The sequence below is a fragment of the Cryptomeria japonica genome, chromosome 3, assembly GCF_030272615.1.
Source record: "Cryptomeria japonica chromosome 3, Sugi_1.0, whole genome shotgun sequence".
Classification (NCBI taxonomy): Eukaryota; Viridiplantae; Streptophyta; class Pinopsida; order Cupressales; family Cupressaceae; genus Cryptomeria; species Cryptomeria japonica.
Window position 1 is genome coordinate 749,713,493 of NC_081407.1, and position 19,854 is coordinate 749,733,346.

Genomic DNA, 19,854 nt, shown 5'->3' on the forward strand with positions numbered 1-19,854 from the left:
TTTGGAATGTTAAACTAGGGTTTCAAATTTCTTTCTGCTAATCATGAAGCCCAACAAGAGGTCTTAAAAAAGCAATACTGGTCGGTCGGTTCCACATCCTTCCGTGCTTTAGCTTGGACCCCTGATGCCATCCATGAGGAAGTCCTTGCCCTTTCGGCCCCTAGGTGCATCCTTGTTAAAAACATTCCACCATTTCTCTGGCGTTTCTTGCCCCAAATCTTGGAAAATCTGGGCAAAATTATCAGAATGGATGAAACTATTAGATTAGTCCCACACATGGATGCCAGGGTCCTTATTTCGCTTCTCCCTGGCAAAGAAATTCCCACTGAAATTAACATTAATGTGATTAATGATAATTATGTTTGCCCTATTGAAATACTGGGGGGTTTAAATGCCTGTTGTTTATGTAGGAAGGAGGGTCATCGAAGGAAAGATTGTCCCATCCTAGCGAAAACCTCTGCTAAATCTGCCAATAACATGAATGCTCAACCTAACCCCCCTCTGTTAGTTAACACTACTGTTGCTTCCACTACCGAAGGCCGCCATGTTAAGGAAACCCCTAATCTATCTGGTTCCTCCTAGAATACTTATGCTCTTAATTTGAATCTCTCGCCCCCTCCAGAGGGTAATTCGGGACCTGAGCTTGAAGATGGATTTACCCTGGTGAGAAACTGGAAAAAAAGAAAAGGGAATTCATCGGGGAACCCCAAAACCAAAACCCTAAATAATACCCCTAGTTCACCTCCAACTTCGAACCTCCCTTCGATTGTTGACATGATTAACTTTCCTGGCCATTCTTTTGACTATGTCAATCCCGTTGTGAATCCGTCAAAGCCTTCACCAAAATTTTTTAAGGAAATTGAGGATGATTATGTTTTTGAGATTATCCCTGCTAGTGAGTCGTCTCAGATTGAATTTAAGATGGACATAGAGCTGAATGATATTAATGAGGCTCCCAGTTTAGATGTCATCCCCACCAAAAGGTGTGAGAGGCCACCAGGTTCCAAAAATAACCCTGCTTATAAGTCCCCTGGGACCAATCCCAATAGTCCCTGCATGACTATTGAAAATGCGTCTCAAACCCCATTGAATGTGCCCCAATGAATTCCCTCTCTTGGAATGTCAAGGGACTCGAGTCTCCTAATAGAAAGTAGATTGTTAAGCATGTGTTTAATTCTTTCAACTCTGTTGATATTTTTATGATGCAAGAGATCAAATCTACTGGTTTTATGCTTGATTCCAGCTTGAACTTCATTTGGAAAGATGCTCTTAAATTCCACTCTAATCATAGCAGGGGTAAAGGTGGAATTGCTATCCTTGTTAACCCAAAATGGGGGTCTGTCATATCTGGTAATGGAATTTCCCCTTGTCAAAGGGCTGTCTGGTTTACTATGACTATTAATAATAAATCTGTTGGTTTCTGCTCTATTTATGCACCTAATGACACTAAAGGTAGAATTACTCTATGGAATTGGTTATCTGCTCTCCCTGATATCCCCTAGTTTTTTGGTGGTGACTTCAACATGGTTGAGTCCCAAACTAATAAAATTGGTGGTAACCCCTTCAAGTGGAAGGACTATGAAAATCTGCATTGGTCTAACTTCATTAATACTAAGAATTTGTTTGATCCGCTTGCTAATAATAAAGATTCTCATCCTGGTATCTGGCATACTTGGTGTAATTTTTAGCAAGGTTAGTCAAGGATTTACTCCAGACTGGATCGCTTTTATGGCAATAAGGATTTCTTCTCCTTTATTCCTAATATCAATGGTAAAATTGTCTTGGTCTCTACTACCACTCTCTCAAATCACCACCCTATCTTCACCTGTGTTATTATCAACCCTGAACCCACTCGTCACAATCCTCCTTGTGTTAAATTATTCCTCAACTCCAAGCTCCTGCAAGATGAAGATGTCCTCTGTGCCTTGCATATCATTAGAAACATAAACTGTTGGAATATGAAGGAGTATTCCATGGTTGACAAGTGGAAAGCTAATCTTTTGGCCTAGAAATCTTTACTCCAAATCATTGGTCAAAAGCATGCCAAAGACTATAGATTCTCTGAAAAGCTGCTACATGCTAATCTTCAAATTGCTGAGTGCAAAGTGCAGGCTGACCCCTCTAATTTGGTTCTCTTAAACCAACTGGTTGCCATTAAAGATACCCTCAGTAAACACCAACAGACTAAAGTTCAAGGAGCTAAAATTAGATCAAGGATTAACTGGCTCCAACACGGTGATCAGGGTTCCAAATTCTTTTTTAATTATCTTAAGCACAAACAAGTTAAAGAGTCAATTGACAAGCTAATTATTGACCAACAGGAGATCTCTGATCCTAATTGCATATCCTTGGCCTTTGCTGATTATTATAGTAAGCTTTTTTCTATTGAAGATTCCATGGAGGCTGCTGAGCTTAGACTCAAATGTAGGCCTTTTATTCCTGCCAAGCTGGATGCTAAGGATATTATGTCTTTAGCTACTCCCTTATCTATTACTGAGATCGAAAGGGCTATTAAAGCCCTCAAGGATGATAAGGCCCCTGGGCCTGATGGGCTCTCTAGTGAGTTTTACAAGGCTAATATTAATTGGATCACTAAGGATTTATTTGATTTGTATAATGAGCCATTAACACTGGTTCTCTCAGCCCTAAGATCAACCGTGGTATTATTAAACTTCTCCCTAAAGATGGGGACAAGTCTCTTATCAAGAATTGGAGACCTATTACGCTCCTTAATGTGTCCTATAAAATTTTAGCTAAAGTTTTTATCCACTAGACTGGTTCATATTCTCCCTAAATTTGTTAGCATTACTCAAACGGGTTTCATCAAAGGTAGGTACATTCTGGAAAACCTCATTACGGCTTGGGAAGCCATGGATTGGGCCAAATGTTCTCATCAAAACATTTCTCTTCTCCTCCTTGATTTTGAGAAAGCTTATGATAGGGTTGAGTGGAATTTTATCATTATGATGCTACAGTCTTTTGGCTTTCTGCCATATTTTTGTAATGCTATTTAAACCTTGTTCAAAGATGCCTGTCCCCAGGTTGAAATTAACGGTTCTATTTCAGACCCTTTCCCTATTAGTAGGTCTATCCGGCAGGGCTGTCCTTTGGCCCCTGCTCTCTTTGTCATTGGAGCTGAAGCTTTGTTCTATATTCTGAGAGATAATACCTTGTCTCCGGAAGTTAGGGGATTATTTCTTCCCAATGATGATGAGCTTATTAATAGTCATTTTGCTAATGACACTGCTGTCTTTCTTGAGCTCTCTGATAATAACTTCAAGAATCTTCAAGTTAAGTTGGATTTATTTTGTTCTATCTCTGGTGCTAGGGTCTCCCAAGCTAAGTCCATCTGTTTAGGTTGGGATGATCGGCTTCCTAATTGGTTTCTTCAGCATAATTTTCAATGGGGAGGTCCCAAGAATATTGTTAAGTATCTTGGTATTCCTTACTCTGTTGATCCTTCTATTAAGGACATGTGGGTTTGGGTTAGGACCAAGATTGATAATAAGCTTAATAAATGGTACAATAGATCCTTATCCCTTGCTAGCAGAATTCAAGTTTGTCAAAAAAATTTATCCTCATACAACATTTACTACTCTTCTGCTTGGCTGTTTAGCAATTACCAAATTCTTGAAATTCAAAAGGCCATCAAGCATTTCCTTTGGTCTGATGGCAAGGGAAAGAAAAAGTTTCATGCTGTGAAATGGGAGTGGTGTCACACTGATAAGTCCCTGGGTGGACTGGGGTTAAAAGATCTTAAGCTTCAAGGTATTGCTCTTGCCGCTAAATGGATCCTTCAGTCATTGGAAGGTGACTCTCCTTGGAAAGTTCTTGTTAGACATAACATTGGGAGAGGTTTTCCCAAGGAGGCTAAGTCCTGGAAGAACCTCCCTTTTTGTGACCTTATTTGTGGTAAATTTTTGGTTATGGTTCAAGGTTCTGCTGTCTTTAAGTCTATCTGGCATGCCTAGGACCATGTCCGAAAGTTTCTCACCAATAAGGATTTTCATAGTGATCATCAACTTTATGGTGAAAGGTCCATTTGGTGGAACTTGAGCAGGAACAATAAACCCTTAGCCCTCTACCAGGGTTGCTCAGCCAAGTCTTGGGCTAGAGCTGGTATCACTCAATTTGTTGATATTTTCGAACATGATCTTCTTATTTCTTGGGATGAGCTGAAGAGTAACTTTAACTTACCTCAGTCTCAAAAGAAGACTTATAACTTAATTGTGGAAGCCTGTAAAGACCTCCCTTCGGCTTGCGATGTGGATTCTCATAGATTTCTTAAATGTAAATGGCCTGATGGTACTGTCTTAGACCAACTTAAAGCTAAAAACATTTATAAAATCATTCATCATAATGAGGATATTATTGCTCATTTGAATAGATTCTAGTACTATTCTTTTGATGTTAAAATGTGGAAAAAAATGCTGAATTATATTTGGAAAAGTCCTATTCAGCCCAAGATCCAATGTTTTAAATGGCTCTTGTTAATTGATAAACTTCCTATTAAAAGAAATTATCATATTGATTTATGTAATATTTGTAGGCTACTGGATACTGGTAGACATATCTTATTTGATTGCCTATTTGCTAAACAAATTTGGAACATTTTTGGTATTTACTATCCCTTTAATGTGACTATTATTGAAATTGTTACGGGTCACATTAAAGGGCTTAGTAAGGATGCTAACTTCTTCTGGAATATGCTATCTTCTAACATTCTTTGGTAGATTTGGAAGTGCAGGAATGAGGATAAGTACCAAGGTAAGCCAAGGGTTTTTACTGAGTTTTTTCATAAACTCACTCATTTTAAAATCTTCCTCTGGGTTCAAGCTACCATGATTATTGAGAAGGATAAAATTCGAAGGTTCCTTGAGGATGGTCAAGCTACCCTTTTCTTCTACGAGCTCAATTATGGATTCCAATGGAGAAGGACTCTGGACAACTTACGGGTATTCGAGCATACTTGCCGGAAGCTGAGCCAGGCTATCAGAAAGAACCACAACACTAAACAGGAGCAGATTTTGATGCTGTCCCAGAATCAGGAACAGAAAACTATTGTTTGGATGGAGGGCCCTCTTGGTTGGTCCGCTTGGGTGGACATCCACCTTGATCTTCTGCTCTAGCTCTTTTGTTCCCTATTGTTCACTTTCGATGTATCTAAGCTTTCCTCTTTGTAATAGTACTACTGCTATTTTGATGTGAGGCCTCCTTTCAGGCTCTCATTGGTTGTACTCTCTTTTTTGATCTCTCTATTTTTAATATAAAAAAAATCTTATATATTCCCAAAATGAAAAAGTCATCCCTTTTTAAGAATACTATTGTATTGTAATGAAAATTCATTTGTCATGTTTAAATGGTTATTAAATAAAACTATTTAGACCAATGAAAACAAAATATTTTCTTTTGTTTTATATTTTTCAACTTCTTTCTATAATATAGATGCGTGTTTTTTAACTTTATAATTTACAAAAAATATTTTACTTGTAAATGATTGGCTAAAATTAGTTACAATAAATAAATATTTCTAATAATTATAACAATTATTATTACTAAACTAAAAATTATTAAGGTAAGTACTCGTCACTATGTGGCACTTGTTATTTTTAGGAAAAGTTTTATTGATCTTTATTACTTTGTAATACATAAGAATATTTATAGAAAAGAATTTATTGCAATCATTTATTATTTTGGTAAAAATGTTATCTTAAATAATTTATTTTCAGTTAAAGATTTTAAAGGGCTTATAATCAAATATTTTTTTTATATTTTTTGTATATTAAAATAAAAATAAAAAAATTAATCACCTTCATATATGGAGGTAATTTTTATAGCTTAAAAGTCAATATATATTTGTTAGAAGGAGGGCAACACAACATAGAGAAATTTAAATAAATCAATAAATAATTATATTAATATTAAATATAATATAAATATGCATGTTAATTAGTGTATAATGTTATTCTAAACATTAGTATTATTACTATAAATGTCAAATTTAATCTATATAGATTGTCTTTTGGCAAAAACATAACTGCCACTTCAACTTTTCAATTATTTGTATGCATGTAAAATTTATTCAACAATTGAAATGTTAACCAATATTTTTGTGGCCATTGTAGGAAGCCGTTTGGCTTGGTTATACTATCATAATAAAATTATAAATATTATATTTTTATATATTAGCTTCATAATATTTTGTTTTATATTTTACAATAGAATTATATTAACTATATTTTGATTTTCTTTCATGTAGGGTATTCTAATACCATGAAAAATTAAAATAATAATATATGACTTGGAAGCTATGCTTTGATTTTTCTATATATATTGGACAATTTTTTTTAAAGTCTAGAAGAAAATTGATTTCAAATCAATTAGAATCATTTTGTTATTTGTGAGATGGAAAGATGGGGAAAAATTAAATATTTTCTTATATTGTGAGCATTCAATGACATGTCATACCATGTAGAGGTTTTAATATATCAAACTTATTATTGAAAGATTCACAATTTTTTTGGATATGACAAAGTAGGCTTTTTTTAACAAGATTTCTCTAAAGTGTTCTCTTCATAAATGTAGTTGAAAACATAACTATTTTGTCTCATTCATTTAAATGCTAGTAGATTGAATGGACATGTAATCTTACTTTATTGCATGTAATCTATTATTTCTTTTTCTTTTTGAAAAGAGTGTAATTTGGTTGTCCATTTCAAATGGAAAATCAATTAAATTTTTTTTTTTAAAATTATGGACTTCATGTGTCTGTTCAATTATTTTAAGCTTTCCATGCAATTATTTATTTCACTTTTCTGCAAAATTCTAATAGTGAAAGTTTATTTTTCTTGGGACATCTAAGAGAAGTCGAGCGTTTTCTTCCCTTTGCAATACAAAGGTAAGAAAGAACAAACACTCATTGTTTTCAAATTTATGTTCTAGTTTTTTCTTCTAAAGGTTTTTTTAATTATTTTATAAATCATGTACTATTTGTTGTAAATTTTGATTGGCTCCTATTATTGTGATCTAGTTTGAACTAGTTTTGTGGTGCAATCTTACTTCCCTATAGATCTTAGCAGGTCATATGCAACTATTCTGAATCCACTCTTTAATTGTCTCAATTTTACTAATTTATCCAATATGCATTCATTTTCTTAGGAGACATCGGACTTTTATTTGAGCTTCTCAAATCATCCAAAATTTGCAATCATCAACAATCCTCTACTGATATGTTATGACTAATGATTTTTAAATTTTCCCATGTCTTGATTTATTCTACCAAAAAGTTGACATGCCTTGTCTATGCTTCCACAATTTGCATGCATCACTATGAGGGTAGTCACAACTGTAATGTCTAAGAAATTTTCCCTATCCTTTTTTTATGGATGTTCATTCCTTGTTTTAAAGTTCGCAACATGGCACAACCTTAGAGGAAATTGCCATACATTGTGGAATCTAGATTTACAACCACCATTTCCATTTTCTTGAAAGTTCTAAAGCCTTTTTGAGAAAAACCATTTTGAGCATAACCTATAATAATTGCACTCTATGAGATGATGTCTTCTTGAGGCATGTTGTCATATGATTTGTGTGCCTTCTTTGTGCCTTTTCATTTTGCATACATGTGTAATAGGAATGTTTGACTCATAACAATTGATAAGTTTTGAAGGATTTTTCAATAAATCCATTGTGTGCATATCCTGCAACCATTGCAATCCATGAAACCAACTATCATAACATTATTTATATATCTTTTAACCTCATTAAAAATTATCAAAATAGCATCATCCTCCTTTGTTGATTTCTCTAACTTATCTATAGTAACCAAGAAAAATTTGGCACCCTTGATGGGAAAACTACCAACTATCCTAGTTTTGACAAAGTGGTCAATTATGTCTACTCTTTGTATCTCAAAACCATTTTGATGGCTTGAAACAAACAAACAATACATTATCTTGTCGACAAATCAATTATTAAGTTGTTTCTACTAACTCTACAAAATATTTCATACAAGGAGTACATAGAAGACAAATCAACAATCATTTTTATGTTGCGAGAATTCTTAGGAAGAGGACACTTCACATTAAATCAGAGAAATATTATTATCAATGCCAGTTTCATTTACGAAGAATAAAAATAACAAACAAAAAGGTACACATACAACTCTATATTCATCTCCATTACTACTTACATGCTTTTACAATTTGCATTTTCTTAGAAAATCAAATAATGTTTTATGACAAATACTTGAACAAAATCTATGTAGGAACAAAGTGAGAAAGGGACAAGAACAATTATGGATCTCTAGTACTTGAGCTACCATGATTTTTTATTTCAAATAATTACCAAACCAACCACATACTTCAGTTGCATAATCATTTGTCAAAGTTTGCTTAATTTATTATTGCTAGAGCATTTGATACATTCAAATATTCTTTATGTATTCTCATGTCTACTTACCACTACATATAGCTTAGATTTACATAATTATTTTTATAAACTTATAATTTTAATTACTCTCATAACAGACTACTAAAAGCTTCTCACTTGCTTACTACATCATTTCTCTTCAACATTTTCTAAAAACTCAATCTCTTATGCTCACTAAGGCTATTTAAGTACTGTCTTTGTCACAAATATATATAACTTAAACATTCATGATAAAACACTAAGTTGGTATTTCAAATCAACTACATACTTTAACATTATATGAATGTTTTTCTGGTTCTTCTCTTGCTAGTTTTTAGTTAGTTTGATGGTTCTTGGGTGTCCCTGATGGCTTTTTGTCTTTTATTAGTAGGGGGTTTATTGATTGGCTGTGCATCCCTCATGTACCCTAGGTTTTTCTTTGGGGATATGTAATGGTGTGGGCCTATTTTTCTTTTATTAATAAAAACATCATAACAACCAAATGCATCTAAAATAATATCAAAATAATATCAACAACATCATTGGTAAAAACTTGACGTATATGCATCTCTTGTTAGATAGGTAGGGCTTTGACCTTAAAAACCAAATTATTGAATTGGTATCATTCATATTGTGGAAAGATATCAAAATTAGAATCCTACCAAATAAATTCTTTTTATTATTATATCCTTTTCAAAGCATAAAGAGGAAAATTTTTAATCAGGTATCATTTGTAATGGGAGGCAAAAGTTTCTTTATCAAGGATTAGGAAGAAAATTTTAACTCTTTGAAATAAGAAATCTATGTATCTCCCACTTTGAATCTGACTATACAATATTCCCTTGAAATCTTTGGGATTGAAAACCATCAAATTCATAGAGAAGCAACTAGAATCATTTATAAGGGTAGGTGAGAATCAGGAAGATAGAGATTATGAGATTTATTATTGAATATTTATCAACATCAAACCTCTATGGACTTTACCAAAATAAATTAAAATTAGATTTCAGAAAATTGTGTGGAGAGAAAATTTGAAATTGAAAAAACTAGAAGTGTGTAAATCGTGCTCTATTAAAGGTCATATAACAAAAGAACGCTAAAAGAATAAGATGCATATCCAAGTGTAGTAAGCACAACTAATTGAAGGTGTTACAAGGCTTGATAAGGCTATGGAAAAAATATTAGACTCCTTGGAGGAAAGTTTGGTTGGTCATAATCCCATAGTAAAAAATGTTTGAATTGATAGCCAACATTTAAAGTAGGTTATGACATGTATACAAGAAAAAATAATGTTCAATGCAATTTGAGCACAAAAAGACTAGGGGAAAAAAAGAATAAAAGGGGTTACTAAAGTGAAAAGACCATATTTAAGTTTGGAAGAAGAATCTATTAGAAAAGGGGAGGCATTAGTTAGACGACTAAGGAAGAAAGCACCCATAATGAAAAGAAATGATAAAAAGTTGGAAAATTTGACACCCTTTGTGGTGGACAGGAAATTGTTTTGGTTGCACTAGGAATATGGAAAGCAATGGGAACCTTGCCCCAATAATATAACACAAAGAGGATTATCAATTTCTAGACTCTAAGGATTTTAGTGACTTTAAGGAAGAGGAAGTATAAATCCTAGAAGAAAAAGTAAACATTTCATAAATTGTAACCCCTTTACAATTTCATGCTCCTTTTTGGGCCTTTGTTTTAGTGTACATGTTTCTTTGTCTTGTTCAACCTATTTTTGGCCCTTCACATCTAGACTTTCTTGATAAGTTCATGAGGTGACTTGATCCAATATCCTAGACTTTTTAACTTCACACTTTCCTTTGTTCCACCTATTTTTGGGTGGACAATGGTGCTAGGTTCCATAGTCCTAGTGGTGCGATAGTCCCTCCCAAAAGAGCCCAAATTTAATTTTTTTAGAGTATCAATTCCCACCATTTAAGATCCAATCTTGATAAATTGATATGAATATTGGAAATCATCCTAATGTGAAAATACCTTGATAACCCTATATAAAGACATCATACTTTATTAATTTTATCATCTAGTAATTTAGTTTTCAAGCCTTCCTTATTACTTCAAGAGAAGATGAGCACAAGGAGCATCAAGCTACAACAATTTGTCTTTAGGTATATCTTCATGATCTAGATTTTGATATAATTTATCATGTTATTTCATAGAAACTTGTAGTACTTTTTCAAATAAAATTGCATCACCAATTTTAAAGTTATAATCAATTTAATTCAAGAAATTTATTTTAAAATTTCATTTTAGATTTACCTTTTGTCTTGCTAGGGGTAAGCTCTCTTTTTGTGGGGTTAATTCCAACCTAGGGTTTGACTAAGGAAAAACCCTATACTACCCATCATTATTTTCTCTCTCTCTTGTGTGTGTAGGATTCAAATCTGACAAAGAAGGATTATAGATTCATAAAGTGCAAAATGGGACAAAGAGATTCAAACTTTGAAGTAGCAAAAATCCGTGCACACTATGGCTTAACCCCATAATTTGACACTTTTCTAACAAATGTTCATAGAGATAATCTCTAGGAAATCCTAACTCAAAATCTATTTATGATATTTTCATTAGGCACCTCTAGGATAGTAATGCCTAGCCCCATAAATTCTAGAAACAAGTTTCTTTTTTAATCCTATTTCTAGATCTATCTTCAAACATTGCATCACTTTTCAGTAGATTAATATTAATGATGATTATTGTTAATTTACATCTTTGCATATAGTTCATTCATTTTCTCATTTTATCTTATCTAATCATATCAATAACCAAAAGAAAAATAATAAATCATTGTGCCCAACTCTCCCAAGAATTTGTAGTTGGGCCTATTCATACCTAACTAGATTATGAGGATTAGACCATCCCCATGATTTGGTAGAAAACTAGTTAGTAGGATCATCAACCTAACCTATAAGTATGGATTTATGGGGTGACACCTTAGACCCAAAAGGCCTCACAATTATTTTAGTCTATTCGCTATGTTATCAAAATTATCTTTAGAAAGGTCAAGAAAGAGTGTTGCATCATATCATCAACAAATTAGCCACTAATAAGTTTATCTTGATTGGGAAGTGTGATGCCCCTTAATGATAGTGAGATTAGATAAATTCTAAGGATATAATAAAATGAATCTGCAATAGTAATAAATAAGGTATGTGTAATACGACACCCTTGCCTACTAGATCTCTATAAACTCCTAGGTTTTGACAAGTCTCCATTAATATCAATTAAATTTGATGATTATTTAAACATAATACTAATTCATTGGTAAAATTTAGGAGGAATCCAAAGGCATTAAACATGTCTAGCACAAAAATCTATTCTATATGATCATATGCCCTTTCAAAATCTAAAAGAATCATGATTGCATTCCAATTCTCTTGCCTAGCCTAGTGCATTCCCTCCCAACTAGTGATGAAGTTTTCAAGAATGTACGTCTCCTTAATGAACCTAGTTTGAGTCACTCAGGCAACTCTCCCCAGTACCCTAGTGAGCGTTCTAGCTAGGGTTTTAGTTAATATCTTATATAAAACATTTAACAATATTATAGGCCTCTATTTCCTAATTTGAGTATTTTCTCCCTCCTTTTGGATGAGTTTTATGATCCAATTGTTAATATTTTCTCTTGGATTTATAGGGAAATGAAGCGTTGTATAGATCTATGAGATCATAAGCAATCCAATAAATATTTTTCTTGTAAAATGCAATTGAAAGACCATCATATCTTGGGGATATCACTTTTCCGAGAGATAAAATAGTGTTTTCAATCTCTTTGATAAATATGTCTATATTGAATTTTTTTTCATCCTTATCTATAACCGTCTTGGGGATTATTTTTAGACAAAATTCCTTAGCCTCTTGGCTCTTGCCATTCTGCTCTAAGTTGAAAACATTATTAAAGAATGCCTGAAAAGTCATCTTCAAAAAGACAAGATCACTAGAGCTTTAACCATGTATTAGCTTGAGCCTTATTGTTGCACCATGTATAACAAATGGATCTAGGAGAGTCTTTTCTCATTGCAAGGGACTTAATCAAACTCAAAGACTACTTCAATTTGGAATAGAAAAAATGTTTATCCCTTTCAACAAGGCCTCTTTCCCACCCTTCGTATCTTCTTATTATCAATCATGTTATAGTCCCCAATGAAAACCCATGGGACATTAGGAAGATTTGTGGCCATCTATTTCCAAAAATCCACCCTTTCCCTATAGGAATTTGAGGCATAAAGAGAGCATATGCCAGTTTTTTCTCCTACATTGTTAAACACCACACAAACCAACCTATTGCAAGGGGGGGCACCATGATTTTCAACATTCTTTCTCCATTTATGATGCATTAAAATTTAGATGCCACCCTTTCACTTTCATGATCAGAGATAAAAGCAATAGCAATTCTCCATATATCTATATATCTATCTTGCACACCATGCAATATTTTCAAACTAATATTTAGATTAAAATATTTTCATTGTCCATTGTAACTTTTTCATTAGAAAAGATTTCTTGCTCTTATGAAATACATTTCTACCTTACACTTTAATATGTTCCATTGAAATAATAAAGTGATTAATATATGATTTTTTTAGTTTTAACCCACCCCCTATTCTTGCTCCTTACCTTTTAAACTGATTTATCATATGAAATATGAAAGATGAGATTACTATTTAATATATTTTGAATTTAATCACTTTATTTTTGAAGAAAAAATGAACTCGGTTGTTATATCAAATATTAAAGGCAATCCCAGCTTAACTTGTGATGGTAAAGAAAATAGAATTTGATATGCGACCTTAATTATTATTCTAATCATTTTTATTAATTATTATTCTAATCATTTGGACCCAACTTCTTGTACCCACCCATGTCCTTAATTAAAGTATCCCTATTCAATTTGAAAGGTACAATCTATCTCAAATATTTTCTCATCCAACATTTCTTCCTATAATATGATGAAAAATGATGACGGAGATCAAGTGGAAAGCTAAATACTCCCCTCAAAAGAGGAATGAAAGTTTCACAAAGGATTCTCTTCAATTTTTCACACACATTACATTTAAAAGAGGGGTTGAATTCACTAGATCCAATCTCTAGTGATAAGGGATGGAATAGTAAGTGAATTGTAGTAAATTTGGAAAGTATTAGGAAAATAAATTAACCCTCTTTTGTAGTATACTAGTTGATTTAAGCAAATTAGGACTAAGTGCAGAAATTATAAAGAAATGATTAAATCTTGAGATAAAGATGCAGGATGAAGTTGTGCACCTGAAATTAGTAGTAGAATGTCGAGACAAAGCTTCCCTGCAAATCTGAGAAAAAGTTGTTTGGGTTGTACGTAAGTTATGCATGGTCCTGCAAAAAAATCGTGCATCGAAAAAGGTTTTTTCGTCTATGAAAATGAAGCCTAAACCTATTATTATAGTCACACACCTAGAACCTACACACTGAAAAGAGAGGGAAATGTTGTTGGGATTGGGGGTTTTCCTTCAGGTCAAACCCCATTTTGGAATTAACCAACTGGTTGTAAAATACTGCAAGTAAATGAAAGGAAATGTCTAGAGTAAAATCCACCTCAAGAAGGGGATGTAATCAAAATGTTGATACCTTTGTAGATGGATTTGCTTGAAAGGATATGTGAAATAGTATGTCTTGAATGTTGAAAGAATCTCCTCTTCAATGGTTGAATCCTTGACTTGAATGAAACACCTAGCCTTGAAAGAAGACTAAAAATGCTTGGATGCTTGATGATAATGTTACCTTGTAATTTCGCCTTATGATCGATCCACTTGTATTTGATTTCTCCTATGGTCAACTTATGATCAACTTATGCAAATAGGAGGGGAGGTTCTCTTTATATACTTCCCAATTAGGGGTAATTTCTTGTCTTAGGCCAACATAGGAAAACTTTTCCATCTCAACAATTGACAAGCCCAATGCAAGGGGGGGACCAAAGGGGGCCCGAAATAGGGCAAGGAAAAGGGAACCATGTCCCTATCTTAAGAGGACAAGGGCATCATGCTCCTATCCTAGGGGGATAGGGGCACCACACCCCTATCTTGCCCTAATTTAGGATAGGCAACACCAAAAGGCAGTGCATAATGATGGAAAATGCAAGTTTTTTGATGTCATGAGCATGGTTCAGGTCTTTGATCAGGCTTTGGGATTTGTTCGCTAACACAAAGACCCAAATGCGGTTGAAAATTGCAAGGGTTGCAATTTTATGATGCTACACTTCCATATTTCATATTTATCTACACAATCTATCTAGCAAACTTTTAAATGTAAAATGTGGTGGAAACTTAGACCTAGTTGCATATTGCTATCAACAAAATATTAAGATAGAAAGAGAAACTCCTTTCGTAAAAATAAAAATTTTACCAAATATTTTTCAATGTCAAGTACATTAAACATGGACATACATGAATAGTAGCCTTGAGACCAATAGGAAACTAAATTCTTGCATTTTTCCTTTCTTCAAACATTTCATTTACTCTGGTTATTTGTCTACACACCTCAATAAGGATAAATTTATCATGAAAACAAAATACCAATTAAGAATTATTCCCATCAAATCCTCCAATCTTAATATAGGCAAAAAATTGGAATTGCATGTAGTGGTTTCTATTTGTGTTAACTAGCTAGATGGCCTTTAGAGAAATTCTCAAGTCCATATATCCTTGGATATCCTTCACTATTCTCATTGTGAACGCACCATTAATTATTTTGAAGTGTTTGTAACTCTTTTCTAATTAGAGCTAAGTATATTACTCATAAACTTGAATAATCTCATCATGTACTCTATTGAATGTAAGCCTAGCCAAGGTCTAGTACACACAATTGTTTAAAATAAGTAAGAGGACATATAAAAGGACTTGTTCAAAAAAAAATTGTCTTATTATTGAGTGCAATTGGTCAAACATGAGGTAAACCTAGTCAAGAAATTGTTCTCCATAAATTTTTAATTAGATTAGGAAATGCATCCAATCCTCAAAGTCATGGGTACTTTCATTACACTTTAGTTGGTATAAGAGGTCTATGATATATAAAATTTCCTCAACAAAATGAGACTTGTGTAACACTTTGGGAAATTGATAGCTACTTTTCTTTGGAGTGGTGAACCGCTTATAATAAATTATATTACTATAATGACTCTTCCTCTCATGGAAATGCTAATGAGAGAGGAGGAAGTTAAGGTCTTTCTATGATTCTCTTATGTAATCATAGGTATGAGCTAAAGGTCCATCTTCTTACCTTTATAATTAGTCGATTATCATTTTTGAACCTTATCTCTCAAATCTCAAGACCATAATCATTTATGTACTCAATTACCAAGTCTATGCATTCCAATTCTATTGAAAAACATGTACCTTCAAATAACCCACTTTCTAATAGACATTGTTTCATTAGAGCTCTATCCTCTCAACTAATTCTATGCCAAAAATTATTTAAATTAACATGCTATAGATCTTTCTCTAATTTTTCACAAATTACTTGATAAATTGAATGAAAGAATAGATTTAAACGGATAGAATATGAGGGAAAGAGGGTTGTCAAGCTATTTTGGAATATTCCAAGCTATTTCCATTAACCTAGGTAGGTGAAAATTGTCAAAATGCTTAGAAATAACATTTGAATGTTAAGATATCAAAGGAGAATAGTGTAGCATGTGAAGATCCATGTGGCATGCATGTGTCTAGATAAATCATGCTAAACAATAGTGGGAAACAAGAGAAACATGTGGTTAATGCAAAAGTGACGTTGAAAGGTAGTTGCTGAAAAGGTGTCCTAAGAATCTTGAGAGAGAAAAGGTCAATGCAAGGGATGAGATGAGCCTCCTCAGATGCTAGGGGAATGGACACTAAAGTTACTACAAAAGGTAGGTGAAACTACAAAGGATTATGCAATTTTTGACTCTACAAAACTTAAAAGAAAATATTAAATTAGGTATTTATAGGCAGTCTAAATATAAATAGACTTTGAAGTAACCATTGGTTAAATTTTAAAATAAGGGTCAAATTTGACACATACCATACTCTATTTGAGTACAACTAGATAATGCAATAGGAAATCTAATTTGACATATTTAAAATAACCACCATTATAAAATATCTTAGACCTATGTAGCTAGGTGGAGAAACAACCTTGTACATTTAACCACTCAATGCACATGTCAAGGGTACCTACTCATTATATATATAGTCAAGGCACAACATATCATAAATTCCTAGTGGGTATATGAACATATCAATATCTGGATCAAAGTATTAAAATGTCATAATATCAAATAATGATTAATACACACTTGAATACTATATTGAATACCAATAAAGTAAAGCATTAAATTAAATCATGCATCTAGTCTACAACACACCAATAGCTAACATGTTGAGGGACCACATCTTGAACATGCAATTGATTGAAACAAACCAATAAAACTAGAAATATAAGTCACAAAGAAAATGGTAAAGCTAAACAACCATTATCCATTTGCAACAAGAAGCACAAGCATGAAGATGACCTATCCTTGTTTCAACACATGGCTAGATTATGATGTCAAGATCCACATTTTAGGATGCAAACAAGAGGGACACTACAATTTTCTTAAGTTTTTTTAAATGTGTAATTAATGTCTATACAATTTACAGTTTATTTTATGATAATGCTTCTTCAGTATTCATTAATTTGATTTGTTTAATCCTTTCATCGTAGCTAAAATCACTAATTAAGTAGTACTCACATTTTATTATTTACCCTATCATTTAACATTTAACATTAGAGATATAAATTGACTATATATGGGGATTCATTTATCGTAGTACATTATTTGTTTACTTTTGTAGTGGAAGTGTCATTTAATAGTTTTATATATTTGAGTTTATTTGAGAAGCAATGGAGAGCACATCTCTTTTAGAGATTGACTAAAATAAAAGAGCATAGCACCAACATAAAGCATAAACATGCCCTCAAATAGGCCTTAGTTGAGCATTCATCAACTATGAAGAATCATATTTATTTGGAGGACACTAAGATATTGTGTAGGGAGAAAAACTTTTTCAAAAGGAAAGTTAAAGAGGCCATTGCTATTATTCATCACCCCTCCAATCTTAATCGCGATGATGGGTTAAACTTTAGCATCTCATGGCACCCATTGCTTTTTGTCCTCCAATATCACCCCCCCACCCCCCTCATCGTGACTTCTCCCCCTCTTTCTTTTATCTTTTTCCTTTGAGCGTCTCCTTCTTCCTCCTTTGGTTTATTTGCATTTTTGTATTATATATATATATATATAGTTTTTATTTCTTTTATTGTTTCTTGTTTTTAATAGGTGTGTTTGTGTTGCTAGGCTTTCCTTTTTTTCTTTGGGTGGTTATTCCTAGGGGTTTTTTGTCATCCAAACTTTAGCTGGTCTTTTTCTTTTTCTTTTTTCCTTGATCCTCGTGCCCTCCCCTACCCCTATCTCTTTATATTTTGTTTGAAATCTGCAAAATCAACATATTTCATGTCTTTGGAATTCTTTTCATCTTGATGATGAATCACAGAGTGTGATTTGAAATGTTGATAGAAAAAAATGCACACAATCAAATCCAGAAAAATTCATAAGAATCTATGGTTTTAGCTATGAGACATTGAAACAATAATGAAATGAAATAAAAAGGAAAAAATTCTACAAGATGAATGTGCATGATGGAAATCTAACTCATTAAACATTTTGAAGGACTATTGCTAAGTTGTGGTATTTAAAGTTAATGACTTAGACATTAATCCACATTCAATAGTAATTAGATTTCCTAGATCATACAATGAGTGTTTCTTGTAAGAACACTTAAATTGAAGCACTAAAAAGAATCCATTGGTCATTTTTTTATCAATATTTCCTTCACTACTTACTAGTACTTATCATTGGATTGGGTTTAATTATTATCCAATATGGCAATCATAGTCATTTGGTCCAACTGAGAACACCAGTAACCCTCCCATCAATGTTTGTAAATACTTCTTAAATCTTCTCTTCACTTCTTAACAATTAAACTTGTCTATTAAAAACATTGATTTAACAGTGGTTAAAAAAAAAAAAACTTATGAAACTACAAGGTCAAAATTTGTAGCACACATTTCAATTTTTAAGAGATAACGAAATGAAATCTACTTTAGAATCATATAGGTAATTTCTAAGTTTTTGTATGTTGTCTTACATCATTTATACATAACCATAAAGCCACTCTAAATAGGGGGTCTATTGTCCATTTGGTGGAATTTATTATGTGTTGCATTGACGTTTTATCATTAAGACCAACACTACCTTTTTGGATGCTTTACCGACACCCTTCTAGTCCCCGTAGGATAAGTGGTTTCTGGTTGATTTGGATCCAACATGATCTAGTAAGCTTTGGTATAGTTTGGTGATGGAATTGGCTTCTTCATGATACTCATGCTCATATTTCGTCAGTTAGTTTTGGTCTGGTGATTGGATGCTATCCTATTTGCTTAGAAGCTTGGTTTCTAGTTTTGGCAAGGGTTTCACCGACAGAGCTTTTGGTGGATATCTTTGATGAATTGCATTAGTGGTGTTGGTGTAGCTTCTGGTGGAGTTCCAGGATGCTGTTGGTGATCATATTCGAGACTTGGCATATGGAGATCATTGCTTAAGTGTGTGGACCTATATTGGGTATCAGTTGAACTAGGTTATGGACAAGCTTTAATGTAACGTGTGGATTGGACTTATCAATGTATTTCCAAGATGTCTTATGTGTTGGATATTATTTGTTTGGTCTAAGGCCGAAATGGTTTGTAATTACGTAATTGGTTTATTATCTGGTGGCTGACCTAATTGTTAATGGTCAAGGGTTTGTATATATAGATGTAAGATCTCAGTATTGATTATCATGGTTATGTTAGAGGTCATGGTCAAGGAATATAATGTGCGAATAATGTAATATCACTCAGGTAGAGGAGTTGGTCGATTATTAGAGCTCGAATTGGTTTTATGTAAGAGGATTTATTCCTCTGCTATTGAGCTTAACCAGAATTGTACTCACACATAGGAGATGCTATCTTTTAGAGTTCAACACTTCTCTGAATTGTAGTCTAGATTTATATGTAGTTAGTGAGGCTCATTTTGTGATGAGAAGTGCACTCTAGGCTATTGGCCTTCTTGCAAGTGTAGGCACCTCAATTGTAAATCACATACTTACTACAGAAGTATTATCTGACTATGGGTAGGCTTCCCACCATGGTTTTTCCCTTTACCAGGTTTTCCACATACAAATCTAGGTCTTATATGGATGGATTTTATTCTATGATTATTATTTATGCTTAATTGGTTTAACTACTATTCCGGTATTAATTTTTTAGGTTCCGGTATTAAAGTTTAAATTGGTAATGGTTCCGGTAATCTGTGACAACTGATTCACCCCCCCTCTTAGTTGGCTTTTGGTTATT